This window comes from Amblyomma mixtum, chromosome 3 (assembly GCF_055824585.1).
Source record: "Amblyomma mixtum isolate Tamu chromosome 3, ASM5582458v1, whole genome shotgun sequence".
NCBI classification, from domain to species: domain Eukaryota; kingdom Metazoa; phylum Arthropoda; class Arachnida; order Ixodida; family Ixodidae; genus Amblyomma; species Amblyomma mixtum.
This window is the reverse complement of record NC_143014.1, coordinates 292,853,720-292,876,893: the sequence shown is the minus strand read 5'-3', so window position 1 is coordinate 292,876,893 and position 23,174 is coordinate 292,853,720. Positions and strand designations below refer to the sequence as shown.

General features: G+C 46.3%; 1 protein-coding gene and 1 pseudogene across 10 annotated transcripts in view; both read left to right on the top strand.

Annotated features, from left to right (window-relative positions):
• Positions 1-14,820, top strand: part of LOC149355174 (uncharacterized) — a 93,820-nt pseudogene extending 79,000 nt beyond the window's left edge.
• LOC149355172 (uncharacterized) overlaps positions 1-23,174 on the top strand; it is a 437,737-nt gene that overhangs the window by 16,324 nt on the left and 398,239 nt on the right. The gene's annotated exons all lie outside the window — the stretch shown is intronic.

The window sequence follows — 23,174 nt, the reverse complement described above, 5'->3', positions numbered from 1 at the left end:
GTTTTAATATTCACCTAAGTGTCAAGCATGTTTCATTAAGTTGTAGAGGGGGTTAAAATATGGTCTCTTTTTCCAGGATTCAAAGAAAGCCCACTAAATATGAAAAGAAGCACGTGATTGCACTCTTGAAATTGCGTATTGCAGCGCTGCCAAATGTGTTTTGAATGACCTGCACGCGCACATTCACTTTCTTGAGGGGAGTGGTGGATGCCATTGTTGGCATGTCGTGAAATTGTGTCGGCACATTTATTTGTTTATTTATTTGTAAATACTGTCGTGGTTATCTGGACCAAGATAGGAGTGGGTACAAGCATCATATTGTGGTAAACGCAGGCCAATACAATACACTTCCTAAAATGCAGTTCATAGAATACAGTCAATAAGATACGCAATCTAAATGTGCTAGTGCTTTAAATACTTGGAACCAAGGGTAGCAAATTGCTCTCTGAGTTGTGCATTCACTAGTGCCTGGTTTGGAAGGCTTTTCCAGTCTGATGCTGTGACAGGAAAAAAGGAGTCTTTAAAAACAGTCTTTGCTTTAAATATGTATTGTTATTTCCTCAGTTGAATTAGACAGTTTATGACACAATGTCTTTTTTTCTTTTCATCTTGAGAAAGGAGAGAGATATCAGCTTTGGCATAAAGAGGGGTCTGGAAACTGACCATCAGTATGGGGAGAAATTGAAGCCTGTCATTGTACCTGCTCAAGCTTAGAGACAAACTTTTTGTGGTATGGATTCCATATTTTGCATGCCTACTCAAGTAGAGGTCGTACAAGCGTCATATACGCTGTAAGTTTTGTGTCTGTGGAAGCCTGTTTTAGGACGGATCTGATGTAGCCTAATCTTTTGTTCTCCTTCGTGCCATGATCTGTGATAACTGATGTGCAGGCCACTGACAGCCAATTCAGGCAGAGCTTTGTTGAGCTATCGCACTGACAAAACAAAAAATGAAGGGATTTTCGTGCATGTTTGTGGCAAGTGTGTGGGCATTTTCATGCTGTTGTGCTAAGAACTGAAAGGCAAAAACTTTGGCTGCCAGACATTGAGGCTTTCTTTATTTGAAGTTTGCTTGTCTGCTTGCTGAATGAAGGCATTTTGTTTTGTCTGCACCAGCTAGGGACATGGATCAGTTATGGCAAATTCATTAAATGCTGTGATGTGCTGTCGGCAGGGCATGTTAGTGATTCCGTCTGCAGGTTGAATCTAGTTATGGCAAATTCATTAAATGCTGTGATGTGCTGTCGGCAGGGCATGTTAGTAATTCCATCTGCAGGTTGAATCTCCTTTTACCTTCTTCTCAATCATATTGATCCAAATGCACTGGGACAAGGTATTTTATTTCTTCAATGTGTCTTTTACATGTTGGGCATGCAGCAGTTTAATATATGTTTTTAAGGCCTTCACACCAGTCTTATAGTTATGATGCTAAGGCATGCAGTTTCCTTTGGAAAAATTGGCTGTGGCTTAGCTTGGTTAAGCCCGGTAATTGCAAAAGCAATATCCGTAGCTACGCCATGGTTCAGCTGGTAGTGTAGCTGGTGGTGGTGCTTGTGGTTAGACTTGTGGTGATGCATCAGTTGTACAATCCAATCCAATCCAATCCAATATGCTAATTTGGTAGCTACCGGCCTCACTACGCAATGGGCTGAAAGTGCAACTAGTATTGCTTTCGCAATAAAAATTCTTGCCTTACATTGGGTTTCCCCCCGCAGGGGCATCTGCTACATGCAGATGTTGGTTAGTTGCTACACCACGGGTTCCTGAGCATCTGCAGGGACATTCCCGCAGGGGGATGATGGTGAGCAGTGCGTCATTATAGACCCAAGCACCCAAGCTTAGCCGTGCGGGGAAAAGGGGATCCTGGTGGTTGAGCCTATGCCGAGCGTTTGGACCTTTAAGGCCCCTCAATGGAGGCAACTCACCACTTTGGCCCCCGCTTCCTGTTCATGGCACCTCCGGCCTGACCCAACCGGGGGAAATTGGCAGTCGTCTTTTCCTGTCCTCCCCTTCATCTTTCACTTTCCTATCTTCTTTCTTACAACTTTCCTGTCTCCTTCTCCCTTTTTTGTTTTTCCTTCTTTCCTGGCAGCTAGGGTTAACCTTGTGTGGGGGACTACCCTGCGTTTTGTCATATTTGGTTATAGTTGGGGTGTACAGCTGGCGTGGGCAGGGCTTGCTTGCAAGTTCCTGTCCCGTCCCCTCGTTGGGCTCTATGTTGGGTGGCTGGCACCATGGCCGATAAAAAAATCTTCATGGCTTCCCATGCAACCAATGATCACCCTCCAAAAAAGGTGCGGACCGATGCAACTACAAAATTTTTTCAAAAAACAAAAGTTTTCCCAAAGTACCATGTGGCACATAGTGAAACAGAAAAACCAGCCCAAATAATTTCACCAATCATTGTCTCTAAAAGTCTGACCGATGCCCTAGGCTTTGGCTACAAGGTTACAAAGCTAGCCAATGGTGACCTGCCCTTTGAGATTTGAGATAATGTTCAATGCTCCAAACTTGAAAACTATTGACCTTCGGAGGCATCCCTGCCTCCATCAGCACCCATCGATCACTATATACAGTAAAAGGTGTAATTTCAGAAGACGATTTCCTGACTCTAATCGAAGAAAGGATGTTGGGGGGCCTGAAAGACCTGAACGTGACTGATGTCAAATGCATCAAAGTCCGTAAAGACGATAAGGAAACAGCAACCAATCACTTAGTCCTGACTTTCACATCTAGCCAACTCCCAGAAACCATACAAGTAGGCTAAATGAAAATAACTGTCCGACCGTACATGCCAAATCTCAGAAGGTGCTTCAGATGTCAAAAACTCGGATGTGGCTCCCAGAGTTGTTGCGGCCAGCAAACCTATGCCAGATGTGCATCAAATGACCAAGAATCCATGCAGTGCAGTGCTGCACTGAAGTGCACTAACTGTGAAGGGGACCACCCAGCGTACTCGAGATCATGTCCATCCTGGAAGAACGAGAAAGAGATCATAACTATCAGAACTAATGAAGATATAACATTTCAGGAAGCACGAAAACGATTCGCACAAACATAAGGAATGATCCTGTTTACGGGGAAAACAAATTTCGCCGATGTGGTGCGATGGGACGGGACACCACACTGGCCTACGGTTTGTGCCCAGGCCACACACAGTAAGCCTTTTTTGCAGATGATCGCGGTATCGACGAACTGGAAGAAATGTTTACAATTTGTGTAATCGCTGCCACACGGCTGTCTATTCCTCAATCCTCGGGAGTGGTGCCACAAAACCGCAAAGTTTGGAATACACAGGAACATTGAGAAGAAAAAAAGAAACAAAGCAAAGCCTGGAGTATTTTCCATAGATATCCAACCTATGAAAACCTAATAATTTTCAAAAATGTGAGAGAACAAGCATGGTATGTTTGGCACAATGCCGAGAAAACATCATTGAAAGCTTATGTGTCTTTTATAAACAGCTCAACCACATCGAAAAAAATGTGGGAGCAAGTTCGAAAGCTAAATGGCAGCTACTCACCCTTCATAATTCCTCTTTTGACATCACATAATACACAAACAAGTATAAGGGAACATGCAGACATATTGGGAGAGCACTTCGTACGGTTTCAAGTACATGACACTATAGCCAGTCATTTTTAAAATACTAGGACACAGCCGAAAAACAGGCTCCCACCAAGTGGAGGTGCATATGAAAAATACAATAGTCTAATTACTCTCCTAGAAATCAATAGAGTACTGTCTGCCGGCAAAAAAACTGTTCCAGGACACGACCAGATACACTATGAAATGCTTGCCCATCTTTCCCAGCCTGCCGTAGAAGCACTCTTGAAGTTTTTAACAAAATACTGATATTAGGGAGAATACCTGAGGATTGAAAGAAAGCTATTATTGTACCATTTCTTAAACATGGAAAGCCATCAACCTACCTTAGCAATTATAGACCGATAGCCCTTAGCAGTTGTCTAGCCAAATCCTGTGAAAGTGTCCTGAACATAAGAGTAATATTCAGGTTCTTCTTCTTCTTCTTTGCACCAGAGGTGCCCCGTCAGAGACGGTTTGTTCAACTCGAAGACTGAAGCTTATTTCTTCGCACCAGGGGTGCTCCGTCAGAGACGGTCTTGTGAGGAGTGGAGATGCAGGGATAAAAAAGGGAATAACTGAAGATTTATATACAAATATTTACAGAATATACAAGTTAGATACAACGGCAAAAAGACAAACAACCAAAAGGCGGAACTGGCTAATACTAGGGGAGGCCCCTACTCGGCGTAGCCGAAGATGCGTAGCATCTCACCTTAGCCCAGAACCCCGCTTCCGGCTCCGGGGCCTGGTTTTAAAGCCCTAAAGGCCCGGCCCACATTTCGTAGCTTCCAATCATGTTGTGCTCTTAACATGATTGGTTCTCCAAGGGCATGGCCAGCCCTCCAGCTTCCGTAGGGCAAAACGCCCTTTCCACAAACACAAACGCATGGTCGTGCCAGCACGTGTGGAGTCGAACATTCTCTCCGCCACAAAATAAAATAAAAACAAACACAAATATACATTCGTGCCAGCACGTGCGTGAATCCGTAACGCGGGGCGGGGGGACACCCGTAGATCCCGGCGCGTTCGCGAGCGGCCGCGTTCCGAGGAAGGAAACGCTTCGCTTTGAGCGCTCCCAGCCGCGTTCCAATGACCCCGTGTACACTACCGATCCCTTGCACGCCCTTCCCAAGATTCTACAAACGGCTCAAATGCCACTTTTAGAATTATAACAAGAAGGGATCGGTACGGGTCACAAAACCACCCTGTGGGTGACATACCGCAGCTACACCAGCACTGGCACCAACAAAACCAAAAGCAAAATGCACACGGGAACTAACACAACGTAAGCGACTTGCACACTCAAATACATACAGTGGCATGCCTGCCGTGCGCCGTAACACGGCCTCCATGTACCCAGTTCACTTGCATGCACACCGTGGTCCTGTTCACGAATGAGCACACATACACACAGACACTCACAACTGCAGCGTTCACTAGCACTCGTACGATGTCCGTAAGTGGCCACGGGAGCCTCCTTAGTCGCATCGAGCGTCCCTGTGTGCGTTCGAGCCAACACGTGTCTCGGTTGACTCGATTAACGCCCAATGCCCACTATGCTCATTAGGCCGGTGCCACAGCGGGGCGAGAGCTCGAAAGTCGGTGCCCTCCTGGATCGAAAACGTCGTGGTACTCGATGGGTCCAAATCCCTGACCACGCGACGCCCTTGAGGGTACGCTCTCTGCGGCGCGCCAGTACGAGCCGCGTCCTGCGTAAGGAGCATAGCTCTTGTCCCGTCTAATCATATTAGTGCGACCACTTTTGCCACACGTGATTTGGCGTTCTGCAGCACGGAACGTACTGTTCCACGAACCGACTTTCAACATGAAAGCCGCGCACCTGCCTCCTGGCACTTCGCCTCACTTAGAGCCGTTTGCCCCGTTCCTGCTCGGGCAAACACTGACGTTGCCGTTCCCCGCTTGATAGGCATTTACCGGTTTCGTGGCATTGTCTAACTCCGAGGCTCCATGAGCTCCCTCGCAGTCACTTGACCCGAGCTTGCCTTGCGGCAAGTCGCCACTCGTTTCCGGGTTCTCAAATAACCCGGCCGGACACACACCGGGTGCGTTCAACAACTGCGCGGCGCTCTGCCCGGTCGGCCCAGCAGGCCCACCTCCGCTCTCTGCCTCGGATGAAGGGCTCTTGCCACCAGTAACGCTACAGGGCACTTCATGCCCTATGGCCGACACAATGTGTGTTTGCAGCAACGCCAGATTTTCACCTGTTACTAGCTCCGTGTCCGAGGTCACAATCTTAGACATAGAGCCTGCAGGAATTCCACCGCGTTCCTGTTTGTTATCGGACACCTTGGTCTCGATTGGCCCTAGATCATGAGAATTGGGCTGCTCCTGTTCTTTGCTAGCCGCCCGCGGTGGCGGAAAAGCTATGATATTTTCGCGTCCTTCAGGAATCCTGTTTTCACTTCCTGAACCTTTTGCGGCGTTTCCTAACGAAGAGGCGTTCTTGCATATCGGCTGCTTGTTTACAACCACCTGGCTGCTGCTTCCTTCACCTGTGCTTGACGAGCACAAGCCTTTGCCTTCCAGCGCAGGCTGTCTGGACTCGGAGCAGTTCCCCCTGGCTAGTTCACTAGCTCTCCTAGACTCCTTGAGCTCAGCGAGCTCCAGCGGTAGCTGCTGGCGCTTTGCTTCTAATACCTCCAAGACGCACTTAACATCCTGAGGTTTTTGCTCGCACAAATAAGCTAAGCGCGCCTTCGCCAATTCTACTCGGTACCTCACATCAAGTGAGGGCCGGCATGGATAACCCTGCATACCGCCGTCTGTACCCCTCAACTGTCCTACCGGCTCGAACACATGAACAGGGACGTGAACAATGCGACGAAGGAAACTCACAGTTTCGATGCGTTGATCCGCATTGCCAGCTCCTCGGCGTCAAAGTCCACCGCCACTTTCACCGGACGCTGCGATGAGCTGTCGCATGCCGCTGGTCCTGTGCCCGCTGTCGTCACTTGCTGCGACCCGCCGGTGACCGTCGAGTTCTCGACGCGCTGCATTTCTTGACCGGATGCAGTCTAGCGTCGCTGGACTACTGCCGTGGTCCTTGCGTCTTTGCCGCCTTCTCTCCGCAGGTCCTTTCTCGAACGCTGCTGTTGCCTGATCGCCGCCTTTCTCCCTGCGTTCAATCTTCTTCCTGCGCCGTCTTCCGATGGCCGCAGGATCCTGTCGACTGCGCCAGTAATATTCGCAGGTTCTTTATCTTCCTCGCACCAGAGGTGCCCCGCCAGAGACGGTCTTGTGATCAGTTGAGATGCAGGGATAAAAAAGGCAATAACTGAAGATTTATATACAAATATTTACAGAATATACAAGTTAGATACAACGGCAAAAAGAGACAAAACAACAAAAAGGCGGAACTGGCTAATACTAGGGGAGGCCCCTACTCGGCGTAGCCGAAGATGCGTAGCATCTCACCTTAGCCCAGAACCCCGCTTCCGGCTCCGGGGCCCGGTTTTAAAGCCCTAAAGGCCCGGCCCACATTTCGTAGCTTCCAATCATGTTGTGCTCTTAACATGATTGGTTCTCCAAGGGCATGGCCAGCCCTCCAGCTTCCGTAGGGCAAAACGCCCTTTCCACAAACACAAACGCACGGTCATGCCAGCACGTGTGGAGTCGAACATTCTCTCTGCCACAAAATAAAATAAAAACAAACACAAATATACATTCGTGCCAGCACGTGCGTGAATCCGTAACGCGGGGCGGGGGGACACCCGTAGATCCCGGCGCGTTCGCGAGCGGCCGCGTTCCGAGGAAGGAAACGCTTCGCTTTGAGCGCTCCCAGCCGCGTTCCAATGACCCCGCGTACACTACCGATCCCTTACAATAAGATTGACTTCTGTCTTTGAATCACATGAACTCCTTGACATCCATCAATGTGGTTTTAAACAAGCAGTTTGCTCTGTCCACGACAGGTGGCGCCACTAGGATGGCTGCCAGCAGGGCACCAGCGTGCTGACAGCTGTCGAAACGAGAAGACCCGAAGGCCCGCGATGGCAGAATGGTCACGCGACCAAATATGGCAGCGCCTATGCTCCCGCGCTGTAAAGCGTCTATAGTCCGCCTCGAAAATGCAAGCAGAGAAGCTTTTGTACACAAACAGAACTGTCTTGCCGTCTTCTTCGATATGGAGAAAGCATATAACACAACGTGGAGGTTTGGGATTCTTTGCGACCTTGGAGAACTAGGCATCCATGGCAGGATGTTAAACTGCGTAAATGATTTCCTGTCGAACCGCTCATTTCAAGTACCCTTGGGATCAGCCCTTTCCAGGTACTTCCAAGTACTTCGTTCAAGAGAACAGGGTTCCTCAGTGGTGTATTTTAAGCACAGCAGTCGTTGTGAAGATGAATACCATTAACAAAATAATCCCGAAGTCCATTATGTTTTCAGTCTATGTCGACAATCTTCAAATAGCCTGCGCATCCTCCAACGTAGTAACATGCGAAAGACGAATACAGTTGACAATAAACAAACTAGAGACATGAGCAGACAAAAATAAATTCTAGTTCTCCACACAGAAAACCATGGGTGTTCTGTTCTCACTAAAATGAGGCCTGCAATTTGATCCCGCTTTAATCTAAACAAAGCCGAACTACCTATAAAAAATGAAGGAAAATTTCTAGGCATTACTTTTGGCAAGAACTAGCATTCCTACCTCATATTAACGGTGTCAAAAAGAAAGCCTCCCGATCCTTGAACGTGCTTAAAGTATTCTCATGAAAGCACAGGGGTTCAGATAGGACATGTCTTTTACAAATTTATCACTTTGTAGTATGCTCTACCTTAAATTATGGGTCAGCAAGGTCGTTGTGTCTTAAACAACTAGATCTGGTACATAATTTAGGTTTGCATCTTACACGCAACTTTCTATTAAAAGATGACGGCAAACCTGTTTGTGAAAATTGGGGCAATGAACTAACAGTTAATAGCATTTTTTTTATCATGTGAAAAAGTCAAAAAGTAAGGAAAATGTATTTTCTGAGTTTTATAATAAACACACTCTTTTACACCCAATGCTACTCTTGGGAGAAGGTGCAATTGTCAACATGTCTTGTGAGCTTAACTTTTTAAAAGAAACAGATTTCCTCGACAAACTCTAAATTTTTTACCCACTGCTTAGCATCATTTTTGATACATCTCAGCCACCTTCTCATTCCTGGGAAGAAGGCTGAGGTTTTGTTTTATTGGTTGAGAGGCTTAACATCCTTGCCAGCCAAGGATGTTACCCGACCTTCTTTAAAAGTTTTAATATCAGCCATTCATAAAATTTCTTCCTTCATCACTAGGAAATACAAAACAATGTTTTAGGCCCTCTACACCACCAGTATTAATATTTCTGCAAAATTCTGCAGAAAACAATTTTCCTATAGGCCATGAGTGCAGCTTGTAGGAGCACCACTGAAATCCCTCTCGCGGCCGATTCCGAAAACAGCGGTGGGGTCTGCTGGCAGTGCTCCCCTACATTGGCATGCATTTGCCGGCCTCGTTGCCGCCTGTCACGGCCACAGCAGTTTAAGTTAGTGGCTGAGATTTTATCTTTGTGTTTTCCAGTGAAGGATATTTCTATAGCTGCAGAAATAAGAGGTAGAGATGGACCGGTGTTCAGTGAGAGTGGTTGCATCTTCGATGCTGCTGCCGTATGGCGAGCCCTATGCGCTTGTGTTCTCAGGGCAACCGTGTGCCACGGATGGAATATCTTGCCTGTAAATTACCACACCAATGCAGAAACCTAACCTTTCGGTGCAGTCACCGAAGAGTTTTGACGATACAGTGCGATGCTCAATGAAATTATATTCTGTTGCACCACCATAACCCGGTCAGTTACTAACGCCTGAGCAGACTGAAAAAAAAAGAGGGTGAGGGAAAAATGATCTCCTTCTACGCTGCAGGGATACAGCATTCAAGTGCTCATTTTGAAAGAACTGCGATATGGCTCTGCAGTGCTAAACATAATATGTAAGAACACTTAGCGAAGCAGCTATAGCGTTTGTTTTCATTTGATTGCCGCTCTAGCAATAAGACATAATATAAAGAAATCATCGTAATCAGACGTAACTTTTTAAACGTTCAGTTTTCAGTGGTAACTTTTCGAACTCCAAACTACTGCCCTACAGATGGTACTGTCGGTGTAATGCATGCTGCAGCCTTTCTCACTTGAGGCTCCTTTGTTAAAAGCCAAAACAAAATGCTAGTAATTAACAAAATTAAGAAAACAAAAATAACAAAATGCTAGCTTGAGATCTGGCTTGTTTTCGTTATATATTTAGTGACTAACATTATTTCTTAAGGGGCTAACAAACCAGCAAAAATTACCTATCTTGATGGCTTGGTGGCTTTGGCATTTCACTACCGATATCGCCACGTTAAACAGAAAGGGTGACAAAACGAACCTCTGTGGCATGCCCATTTCAACTGGGTGAGATCCAGAGGAAGCCCCTGGAACGCGAACATGCATTGTGCGCCCGCTCAAAAAGCTGGCTATAGGGCAACAGGCGCCCGGTCACCCGTGGCTTTGAGTCCAAAGCCGTGGGATGAAATGCTGACCGCGGCGACCTGATTTTGAGGGAGGTGGACTGCAAAAGCATTCCCACGGTGTGCAATGTCAGTGCACGTTAAAGAACCCTGGATGATCCAACTTAATCCGGATCCCTACGCCACCCTTCACAGTCCATGTGCGGTTTTGGGATGTTACAGCTGTCATACATTTAGACGCCTTTTCCTTCACAAAAAAATATTGAACAATTAACATAGAAGAAACAAAAAATGAACAAAACGAAATCATTGTATTTTGGGAGTATTATTATTAGCCTTCTGCAACCAAAAGTATTGCAGACAAATAGGTACAATATGAAGTTTCATGCTTGCATAAATTTGCCTTTCGAGCTGTGGAGCAGTGTCAGGTTCCATTCGCAGAATCGTGCACAGGTGCCATAGTGAAGCCTATGTTAGTAGAATCGCAAGGGCATCTGCATGTTGTAAAGATAATGCAGCCGTCTAATAGAGTGCACAGGAATGAGCCAGAAGCACTACATGCCACGACGCAGTACATGACCGAGGTAAATAGGCAGCATAAAACGCAGACATCCCATGTCACCTATATAGCAACCAATTAATCTTGCCATACCAGTGCATGGTTAGGAGTTGTGAACTATGTTTAGTAGCGTGACGCTGTTTATGTGTAAAAGAAAACCAGGGCAGGGATAAACTCAGATTGGTCACATCTCCAGAGCAGTTTCTTTTTTTTGCGATATGGAGCCATGGGTCGCTTACAACTCACGTCATAAACAACAGAGCGCGCCCAAATTGCGCAGGAAGGAAAGCTGTGATTTCCAATGTTAAACCTGTCTTTGAGATTAATAGCATGCTTGTCCAATAATCTCTTGAATCCATAAAGCCTGTGTATGGCAGCACATGAATTTATGTTTAGTTTCTGAGAGAAACACATAAGCAAATGGCCACCGAACAGCAGGAACAAGCCAGCAGCAAACAGCAAGCCAGCGGGAGCAGCCCCGTCACTGCTTCGCAAGAGCGGTGGCAGGCGGCGCAGCCAGTGCTAAGCTCATGGCATATACCTTGAGTTTGGTGCATGATGGCCTGAATTGCCCATGTACCATAAAACACAACACAACAACATTGGGCTGCTCCAGTTTCGAACACTCGGACATGGTCATTCTGGTCAAGCTATGTTTCTACACTTTTTCTGCACAAACCTGAGCAGGCATGAGACACACTTGGCTTCTGGGAAATAACGAGTACTGGCATCGTGGAAGGGGGCATGATCAACACTAAACGTTCTGTGTAGTGTGTTTCCTCAGGATAGAGGTGGAATAATGGAGGATTCTTCGGCTGATATCACAGACCATCCTCCTTGATGAGGTTGGGTGGCTTCACTTGTCTATGTTGAGTGTCGTGCTGTGCATTGGCTCTGATTTGGTTTCACAGTTGCTTGTTTGAGGTATTGTCAACCTTTTTCTTTAGAAGCTCATGGTCTTCATGCGATTACTTGCATGGACATGAGGCAGCAGTGACAGTCTCTCAACTGACTTGAGCCGTTACATTTGGAGTTCATTGATTCTTGCTGTCAAGGCTTCCTTGCAGGCTTGAAACCTTTGGAAACCCTTGATTGTAAAAGAGGAACTTTCAAGAGCCTTGAGAGGCCAGGAATTTCCATGGATCCTTGAAAAAAACCTAATTTTTGGGGTATTGAAGGGTGCCTTACTTTTTTGTACTGTGGGATGTCAGTGCACGTTAAAGAACCCCAGGTGGTCGAAATTTCCGGAGCCCTCCACTACGGCGTCTCTCATAGCCTTAGTCGCTTCGGGACATTAAACCCCATAAACCAACCAACTTTTTTGTCAGGATTTTTTGTCGGTTTTGTAATGTTTACAAGATTTCCACCAGCGTGGTGCTCGGCTTTTCTGAGGTCAACTGCTTGGGAAAAGGGTCTTGGACCAAACCGTTGCATTGACAAGCCAGTGATTCGTTCTGCCATCAAGCAACCCTTATTCTGCCTCGTGCAATGAAAGCCCGCTTGTGGCCCTTTTGACCGAAGCTATGGTCTTGTGGTAGAGCGTCTGTCTCATATTTGGAAGGTGCTGCGTTCGATCTCCAGTGCTGTCGAGTATCCACTGGTTTTTTAATTTGTATAAGATTTCCTTCGGCCTGGTGCTTGGCTTTTTTGGGGTAAACTGCGTAGGAAAAGGGTCTTGTCCATTGCAGGCCTTTGTCCTGAAGTGGACATTGGCTGTTGATGAAGAAAGGGTGCAAGTGGTTCCAGTTGTGTTGTGGCGAGTTACAATTGGTCTTTTTTGATTGGGGAGTGTTGAACCTCTTCCACAGTAACTCAATCCACCACTGATTGGCCCAACACTATTAATGAATGCATACAGGCATGTGTATTCACACTTGAATAACACATCGCGGGCTAGTTGGTTCATCAGAAGGCAGAACAGCGCAAGCTACACAGGGACAAGAAAGTAGACGAGACACACACAGCGCTGTGTGTGTCTCGTCGACTTTCTTGTCCCTGTGTAGCTTGCGCTGTTCTGCCTTGTATTCACACCTCGTCATGCAAATAGTTGTATGGTGTTCACGTGGCTGGCGATTTTTGGCCATTTGTGAGATGGCTCAGCAATTATTCTTTTGATGAACCCCAGCAGGGGGCATCGGTTAAAGCAGGTGTTTGTGTGTACTCTGCCACACCACAGACTCCAAGCACCCATGCTTAGTTGTGCATGCCATAGCCATATCCAGGAAAAAGGGGATCCCGGTGGTTTAGCCGACACTGGGTGTTTGGACCTTTAAGGCTCTTCGGTAGAGGCAACACACCACTTTGGCCCCAGCTTCGTGTAGGCGGCACCTACGGACTGACCCATTCAGGGGAAATCAGCAGATGTCTTTTCCTGTCCTCCTCTCCATCTTTCGCTTTCCTGTCATCTTTCTCAAATCTTTCCTGTCTCGTCCTCCCTTCTTGGTTTTTCTTTTTTCATGTGCAGCTAGGGTAACCTTGTGTGGTGAACTGCCCTGAGTTACACCATATTTGGTTACAGTTGGGGTGTACATCTGACATGGATGAGGCCTGCTTACAAGTTCCCATAATGTCCCCTTGGGCTCTATGATGGGTGGCTGGCACTGTGGTTGAAATACAAACATTTTTATGGCTCATTCTTCTAATAATGATTACTCTCTCAAAAAGGACTAAACTAAGCAGCGGACTTTTTCCATAAAAGAAAGGTAGCATTCCCCAAATTCCTCATCATCCATAGTGACTTAGGTTTAAAATAAGCAAGAATCAAGAATAATAAGCAAGAATAAGCAACAAACAAGAATAAGCAAGTCACGAGCCCTGGCTACAAGTAGGGGTGTGCAATTATTAAAAATTTCAAATACTAATATGCAGAATAAATGCCTTCAAATATTGAATCGACTGTAGAATATTTTTCTAGTAAAAAAAATGGCAAAATATAAAAGAAATTGACAAACACTGCTGACCTTGTTTATATCAGAAAGGAAAACTAAATAAAACTCCAATTTCATAGAATTGTAAGCTGCATGGCTAGATGGCATAAAGTGTGCAGCATCCAATCCTGCCATGCATGACGAATGACAATGGCCCTGAGAAATTGTAACACAATGAGGTTACGTATGACTGCATATCAACAAAAATAACATGATTTGCAGTAGTACCCTGTGCAACTGGTAATACGGTTAAATAGATTGGGCAATGAGGACCTTTGCAAAACAAAATACTGTAAAAGGGCACTTGACTGGTGGCAATGAAACTAGTACAAGCTATGATGCAGGAAGATAAAGTGCTCGACATATTCGGAAAGTAAACGTTTGCTACACACAGACACTACCCCCTGCAGCTGAGCACGCTCTTTCACATTGGCACAGAAGTAGCAGGGATGGCCAGGTACCGCATGCACAGTTTGCTCAAATGGGGGTACTTGAAGCGACCAGCGGACTGCCACCATTCACAAGGGTCCTTGCCTCTCCCCAGTAGAGCATCTGCTGTATAAGCTGCTATTTCTTTTTCAGGGACAGATTTCAACTGCATTTGCCTTCATGACCACAGAATCTAAAGCACTCCACACACTGGATGCCACCGAAGGGCGCGACATTGATGCTGACTTAAAAGTGTCTTCACTGGGTTTCACTTCATCCGCCTGGAGTTTCCTTGCTGCAAGATCCTTGAGCCACATATTATGGCAAGATGCATGTTGAACTATAGCCTTAATCGTGGGCCTAAGAACATTGCCATACTGGCCACTACATCAGAGAGGTACTCAGCAAAGCGAGCCTTGATGGACTTCTCAAGGTTTTTAGCAATACCACGTTTTTTTTTATTCGAGATGATTGACATTAGGCATATGAGAAAGTGAGAGAAAGTTAGAAGAAAGAGTGTAAACAAGCCTCGCTTAAAAAGTGGCAAAGGTTCTCGATAAAGCGATTATCATGTGTCCACTTGTGATAGTCGCCTGCAATGTCTCATCGCAGGCCTACCTTCCTTAGGAAGCATCGCCTCACAGAAGCTGTAGCTGGGCAAGTCCACAGAGCAAGTGTTTTTTGTCACACAGGTCTGGCGCAGCACCACAATGGGGACACTTATCAGTCACTTCGAAATGTTTGTCATGCCACCGATGACGCACAGAAGGAGTCAGAGCCGCTCCTGCCTGAATCTGCTGCACAGATACCTCCTCCTCCCGAGTGAGGCTATGGGAGAGAGAGTATGAACACGGAGGAATTAGAGCACTTGTTCGCCGATGCCAAGCCTGTTTCTCGGAAACATGGGACAGGAATGGATTGGGGGAAGAGGAAAAGGTGGCAGGATGTCTGATGTGTCAAGGTGTGCCATTGTATCCACATGAATATTATGCGGATCGTGAGCATGGCCGCGAATCCAGTGTATATGCACAGGACAGGGGTATTTTGTGAATAGTTGGTGAATGGATTAAGTAATTTGGAATGCATGCCGGACAGCCTTAAGCTGCTTAAGGGTAGCAAGGGAGTCGGTGTAAATGGGAACAGTATCAAAAGTGGGTATCCTGCCGCGGTGGCTCAGTGGTGTCTCGGTGGCTCAAGGTAGATGCATGGCTGATATCAGCGGCGAAGCAGAGGAGCAATTGTCTGTGAGTTGACAGTATGACCATGGAGGAAGAGTCTGTAAACGATGAAGCTGAAGCAACATCTTGCATTGTCTGTTTGCCTCACGCTGGTCGACAATTTCACTTAAGTTTAGCGCATTAAGTTTAGTGTACTCTTGCAGAATGGGTATGGGTGTGATGCGAGGAAGATAAGTTATGGCGCTCATAGCCTCCCGATTGATTGGTTCAAGGGAGTCCCACTGTCGACAGGTGAGGCGATGAAATTGGGCCTGGTACACTATCCGCGACTGGAGGATGGAGCGCACAAGCTGACAAGCAGTATCAAAGCGTGCTCCGCCAGAGCACATAGCTATGCATTGAATCAGACCAAGAGTAGCGTGAGCCGATTTACAGGTTGCGTTTAGCCACGGAGTCCCAGTTCCAGAAGTATGAAGTAGAAGACCTAGAACACGCACACTTTCTACTTGAGGAATTTGAGAATTTTCTACCGTGAAGGTAAAAGGGGCTGCTTTCCTTAAGCCACATCTGTTTCTAATGCGAATGAAACATGATTTATTACCCGATAAGGTTAGACCTAAAGGGGGTAGTCGTGATGTGAAGGCATTCAGTGCTTGCTGGAGCGCCGACTATTGCACAGACGCTTCTGGATGACAGGACTTTAAGGTTATGTCATTGGCATGCGCAAGGACATGTGCTGAAGCTATTTTCTCTATGGCTCGGGCAAGAGGCATAAAAGTTACATTAAATAATGTGGGTACGGAGCCCTGGGGTACATTGCATTTGGAGGTAAAGTGATCAAAAGGTTTCCCATAGACATATATGCTGAAGGTTCTGTTTGTTAAAAATGAGTGAATTGAAAGGAGAAATGGATGCGGGAGACTGAGTTCGTGAAGGGTGCCAAGAATTTCAGAGTGAAGAACGTTGTCATATGCCTTTGTGATGTCAGTAGCGATCACCGTATGAACAAGACTATGGAAAGAATGGTTAAGTACGTCCGCAGCCAAAACAGCCAAGACCATTTCCTGTTCCAGTTTGAGGGCAGAACCCAATTTGAGATTCTGGATAACAGTCATTCGATTCCAGCCACCGTGACAAGCAAGCTGCTAGAATGTGTTCATAAAGCTTGCAGATAGTAGGCTGAAGTGAAATAGGGTGGAGGGCTGAAAAAGAAACTGCCGGCTGTCTGGATTTGGGTATAGGTACAATGATAGAATGTTTCCACTCTGCAGGAATAACTCCAGAATGCCACACCTCATTGAATGTATCAAGGAGGTACTGTAGAGCAGGTCGTTCCAAATTGCGAAACAACGAGTTGGATACGACGTCGTGTCCAGGTGCAGTGCTTGTTTTGAAGCAATCTGTGGAGGCCAGCAATTCTTCCATGTTAAAATCTGTAGTAACCTCATCGCTTGTTTGTGTCACTCTTTTGTCTCCTGTCTCATTCTTGTTGCACTGTAAACAAAATCATGAATACTTACCAACTCGCCCAAATTTCTGCCTTGCTGAAAATCTGAAGTAACCTCATCAGGGGGCTCAGAAATTGATAATATGGGAGAAGGGGTAGGAACACAGTCATGATGTCGGAAAAACTGACGGGCTGCCTGCTGTGCAAATGAAACTTCATCCACATTCAGAGCCAAGCAAATGCTTTCGGGACAATCAGCTACTTGAGAAGTGCATTCCATGGCATGAAATACCCGTCAAAGATGTCGATTACCCTGTGTAGAGGAGAGGCAGGCATACCTCTAACCCATCGTTGTCTGCTAAGTTGCTTTGAGTAGCACTGCGCACGTGCAGTAGCGCAATGAAGAGCTGGAAGAGCTGAAGGGTCATTGGGATTACAAAAGGCATAACGATCTGCCCAAGGACAAAGAGCCCAGAGATTAAGAAGGTGCATGTCCGGGTTCGAAGCATCCTTATTTACAGTAGTGGAAAATGTGTGAGTTGACAAAACAGCCTAGAGTGTAGTCAGAACATTAGATGGGTTCAATGTAGACAACCGATTATCTGCGCATACGGAATCCCATGATGTAAAGCGCACGCTGTGGCGTATTTTCCGGAGACACGAAGGTGTGATGGAGATTAAAATAGAGCTGTGATCACTGCCCCGAGTATCTGGTTCAACAGTCCAATGAGGGTTGCCGGTGCCTAGCCACCGAGACAAATCAGGTGAATATGGACCACCCGTGGGGGGGGTTCAAGTTTGCGGTTGATTTAGTAGTTGGAATGAATGATCTATAAAGGTGCTATGAATGTGAGCACCCCGGGAGGAATCCAAAGGGTAGCTGTTCTCACACAAAGAACACACAAAGTGTGAGAACCGTTGAAGTCTCCACCAACTAAAATAGGGGTGCCCGAGTAGTTGTTGCGGAGGAAACGAATCCAACCTAGGTTGGGAGATACTGTTCCCGGACGACCATAGAAAGATACAAGTATCAGTGGTGTATGTGCAGGTTTTAGGAGAAGGCCAACGACCTCTTGGCGAGTGTTGCACCACTGTGAAAGATCGATCTTTGTATGGGAAACAGAACGATGAACATAAATTGCATATTTACCAGAATGGAGGGGGGAAGCGATGCAGCGGTGATTAGGGATGGAAGAAGAATGATACGCGCAGAGATCAGAGCGGCAAGGAAGGGAATTGTGCTCTTGAAGAAGGAAGGTCCAAGCCTTCAGTTTGCCATCGCGCAGGCGGATAGTCACCTTAGGTGACTTATTAGCAAAGCCTCGGCAGTTCCATTGCACCACCAGAGGTGATGCACTATCCATAGTGAGGTCAAAGACCTTCAACGATCAGGGTGTTCAACTGCTTCTTGAGTGCCATTATTTTGTTCACTGCCGGGGAGCGCACTTTTAGTGGGACGTCGACGCCGGTATGTGGCACACTGCTGTTTGGAGATGTTTCGGGAGAAGGTAGCTCGTTTGTTACTTTTCTCCAACTTGGCTGTGAGCGCTGCTGTTCTCGGCATTTAGTGAGTTCCTCTAAATGGCAACAAGCCTCTGCGATGGCATTCTCGAGAGCGATGTCTTCATCTATGTTGTCTATGGCTTTACGTCTTGATACAGCCTTCCTTCCTCGACGGTTAGCAGCTTGTGCGTAAGAAAGTTGCTGAGCAGGCACGTTGAGAGTTAGGGAGTCATGTGTAGGAAGTTCGGAGAAGTAGTCTTCACCACACGCTAGAGCAGCAAAGCGATTGCTTGTGCTGATACCAGTGCTCCCAGACGGCTTATTCAACTTTTTTGCCGTCTTCAGACAAGCAGGAGAACAATTGTCGTGACTTGGCAATTTGCACAAGGCTCAAAGGCCTGCTGTCTCTTCCATATCGACCACTACTACAGGATTGGGGCAGGTATTTTGCGTATGCCCTTCTGTATGACAATGATAACGGAAGATGTGGCTTGGACGAAAGGGCTGTGGCTTGACAATCACGCCATAGTAGGTCATGTAGTCTGGTAGATTGGATGGGCCCTGAAGGGTGCGGAGGTACGTGCCCTGGCACCCCATAGGCCGAGCTTGGAGTATTGCGTCTGTTGAACAGCGGATATTTGCTCTCACTTCCTCAGGAGGGCTAGTGCTGTCCACATGGTAGACAATGCGTCGGAGGGTGTCAGGCCTGGATGCGTAATATATTTGTACGGGGACATGTTTACTTGAGTCCAGGGGGATCTGCGTAACAGTGCACATTTTCTCAGCGGCCGCTAAGGATGGTAGGTTCATGATGATAGTGTTGGAAGGGTGATGAATGACAAATCCACGGTAGTTAGACGAGCCCTGAATGTGATCAATAGGGGCTTGAAAGTAACGAGGAGGCATGGCATTTATGTCAAAGCACAATGTAGGCTTGATGGTGACACAGAACAGTTTTAGAGTCGGTAGAAGTGCATCTGTGGCGCTACTCACTGGGGGTTTCTGTTGAGATGGCAGGGGCTCAGTCAGTTCAGTCGGTACGGGAAGCCTTGGTAGGGAGGACATAACTGGTTCCACAGGCACAGTTCCATGAGACATCTGACGAGGTGTCAGGGGCTCAGCCGGTACTGTTGACTTCGGAAGGGGAGACGCAACTGGAGCCACGGGCACAGTTCCTTGAGGCAGTGCAAGTGGCACGAGGGCGGTGGAGCAGTCCAGGTCACAAGTCACAGAGTCGGAAGACGCTCCAGTGGGCAAGGCTGTAGCCACCAAAGCTTGCTTTGACGTGGAGGCAGCAGACAGCCGTGTGGCTGCCACCGATGAAGCCGAATCCATGCCACAGGCGCGTAGCGTGGCCTTGCTCAGCAGCGTCGAGCTAAGCCTGGCTTGCACTTGGGGTTGTCAGTTAGGTTTTCTTACTTGAGATTTCGCCCACCTTGCTGAAAATCTGTCCAGAGGAGTGTCCTTGGCCTCCGTTTGCACAGAAGGCAGTTCGTAGCCTTCACAAGATGACTGTGAACAGGAGAAACAAGAATAAAATACAGAGCTCCGCACAAACATGTCTCAGTTCAAGCCCTTCTTCTTCTCCCAATACCATGGTTGCCATCTGAGGTTTCAAGGCAGTGCAGTATTCCAAAGGTAAATGGAATCTGGAATGAAAGTGAGGGGTAGTTTTCAGTGCTTGAAATCAGAGTCGCTTTATACAGTGACCTTAGTGCCTCCATGAATTCACTTGCATCTTTCCACTGTGAAGAGTCTGAGCAATCAACAGTTGTGGCATAGGAGGCAAGCTCAAGTGTGATGGCTTCTTTGAGCTCAAGCAACCGTGAAAGCATAAGGTACGGGCAGTTCCACCGTGTCTCAATGTCGTGAACAGTGTAAAGCACGTCCCTGTTTGGCTGCTTCTGCCAGTCCTCGAATCTCTTCTGTGCTTCAGGACTGTGCTTGCAGTGTCCGACGATTGCACTTGCTTTCTTGCACAGCTTGTTCTTTGTTGGTGTGCATGACCTTGCATCACTAATGGCCAATTGAAGCATGGGAACAAAGCATGACCACTCCAACCATGGCAACATTCTGACAGCAGCTCGAATGTTGTGGCCATTATTTGTTGCAGTCTACGTGACACAGTCGTTTGGTATCTCCCACTTGACGCATTGCAGCTCTAGTAAAGTGGCAGTGTTATTAGACAAGTGAGCTCCGAGCCTTTGGCGCATGTTGAAGGTGAACTGCATCACCTTGAACTGTGGAGCGGGGAAGTGGCAGGTTTGGCTTAATAATCTCTGTGCCTGTGCCATCTTCAAGAGCATTGCAGAATTCATCTCTTACCTTTGCTATTGTGTCGCTGTACAGACACTGGACAAGCACATTAGTTTTGAAGTAGACGGCAGGTTATGTACCGGCACCACTTCGTTCATCAGTGCTCTGAGGCCGCGGTCTTCGACGATGCTGTATGGGGGAAGATCCAAAGCAGTCATCTTTGCTGCTTTTAGATTAAGCGCATTTTCTTTTTAATATGATAGCGTTAAAGGCCTCGTTACCCAAAAAGTCTGGCATTGGCGTTGTTGACGTTGTGAGCGAAAAATCACGAGCATGGTTTTGCCAGGTGGTGCCCAGAGAGCAACCTAGGAGGTAGGTGGGCCGCCTAGGTCATGTGACCTTCGATGTGATCACAACCTGCCCATCGGATTGTGAGCAAACTGCGCACTGTGGCAGGTGGCAGTTAGATTAATGAATGTTTGCTCGGGAAGAGCAACCTGGGCCGCATAAGGCCCACTACTGGGAGCACCTGCTATCTCAGCGTAGTGGCACATTGCTTAACTGCTGCACCACTGCACCAGGAGTGGTATGAGGACTTCCAGGGATCTATATATGTAAAGGAGAGAATGACCTTATGCATATATGGGAATTGACCCATTATGCTATCGCATGTTACCCTGAAAGCGAAAAATAAGTGTCCCCTCCAGTTTTTTTTCAGGCAGGGGTTGTTGTTTGTGAACTTATTCACGCAGCGTTGGTTGAGTCTTCGAAAACGCTTTTGCAGCTCTTCTATTGTGGTCTGCCATTATTGATAGATGTTGAATGATTTTTATACGTCGTAATTGTTCCACTCAGCCTTTGTAGAACACATTCTCACAACTTGCACTGCGCCGTTGACAGCGAAAGCTTCCAGTAATGCTCCCAAAGACGGCTCTTCCCACATTTCTTCTCTGATTATCTTAGTGGTGCTACTTACCGATTGGCTTGGTGGTAGTTGGTGCTACCGAACCCCTATGAAATGTAACAGGTGCTTAGGTCAGTGCTTAGGTCAGTGGTTGCAGTGGTGAAATACAGTCTGTGGTTGGTCAGGCTAAGCAGGCTCTCACTCTGAGCGATGGCAGTGCGACTAGGTGAATGACCATCTTCTTCACAGTTTGATTTACTTTTTTCCTAGGCTGTTCTTGTTACCTTGCCCTCTCTGCTTGGCCCTCAGACTGCAGCATTTTTTTTACATAAATAAAATGCTTACGTGTGCATACATCCTGAAAATAAGGTCCCTGCTACGACACCTTTGTTACCCCATAGTTATTTATTTATTTACAGAATACTGCAGACCCTAAGATGGGTCCAAGCAGGAGGGGCAAAAGCACAAAAAAAAAGGCACGACAGATTACATAGCACAAAACTAACATAACCGTAACAGAACATAGTAAAGAACAAGGGGGAAAAAAACAACACAGCAATTATGAATAAGTAATTTTGTTAATGGCATCAATGCTGTTTACAACCTCAGGTGGGAGTTCATTCCATTGAGTTATTGTGTGAGGAAAAAATGAGTATTTATAAGCATTGATTCTAGCGCAGTAAGGTGTTAGTGATTCCTTGTGACGATGTCGTGTTAGTCGCGTTGTGATCGGTTTAAGAAATAAATCTGGGCTCATGGAGAGTGTTATTTTTGAGTAGGAAAAGAAATTTCAGTCGTTGAATTTTTCTTCTTGTTTGCAATGTCTGTATGTTGTTTTGTGCCATAAGAGTGGTTGGAGAGTCAGTAGAACGATATTTATTAAAGATGAATCTAACACACTTTCACTGGATCATTTCCAGTGCCTCAATGTTATGTTTTGTGTAAGGGTCCCAGACGGTGCATGCGTACTCAAGTTTCGGCCTGATGATGGATGTGTAGGCTAGAAGCTTTGCACTAGAAGGGGCACCTTTTAATCTATGCCTAAGAAAACAAAGTTTCCGAAAGGATGACATACATATGTTGGTTATATGTTTGTTGCAGCTAAGTTTATTGGTTATAGTAACACCTAAGTATTTGTATTCGTTAACTTCCTCAAGCGGATGATTTGGAAGGGCATACGGAAATGATAGGCTACTTTGTTGATTGGTCACTTTCATAAAGACTGTTTTGTCATCTCCCATCGACTGCACCATGAGTGAATGTTGTGAAGGTTAGAATTAAGGATGGCTTGGTCTTCATAGGATCTGACTTCATGAAATGAAACACAATCATCGGCAAAAAGCCTGATTTGCACTGGTTCACTAATTACATCGACAATGTCATTGATGTAGACCAAAAACAGTAATGGTCCAAGCGCACTTCCTTGCGGCATGCCAGAAGTGACTGGAAGGTAATTGGAACAATGGGCATCAATACTGACGAACTGGGCGCGGTTAGAAAGGTATGCAGAAACCCAGGAAATTATGAAAGAAGGAAGACCAATATTTTCAAGCTTATATATTAGTTTAGCATGAGAAACAAGGTCAAACGCTTATAAAAATCTTCTTCTTAAAATCTAGAAAAATGACGTCCATCTGCCCTGCTTTGTTTAGAATGTCAGCAAAACTATGTTCAACAGAAGTTAATTGAGTGACGGTCGAAAAGCCCTTTCTAAATCTATGTTGATGTGACGATAGAATGTCTTTGTCGTTTAGAAAAGAAGTTATATAAGTGGCTACAATGTGTTCGATTAGTTTACAAGAAGAAGATGTAAGTGATATCGGACGAAAATTAGTAACAAATGAGGCTGTACCTTTTTTCAGTATTGGCACAATCCGCGCAACTCTCCAATC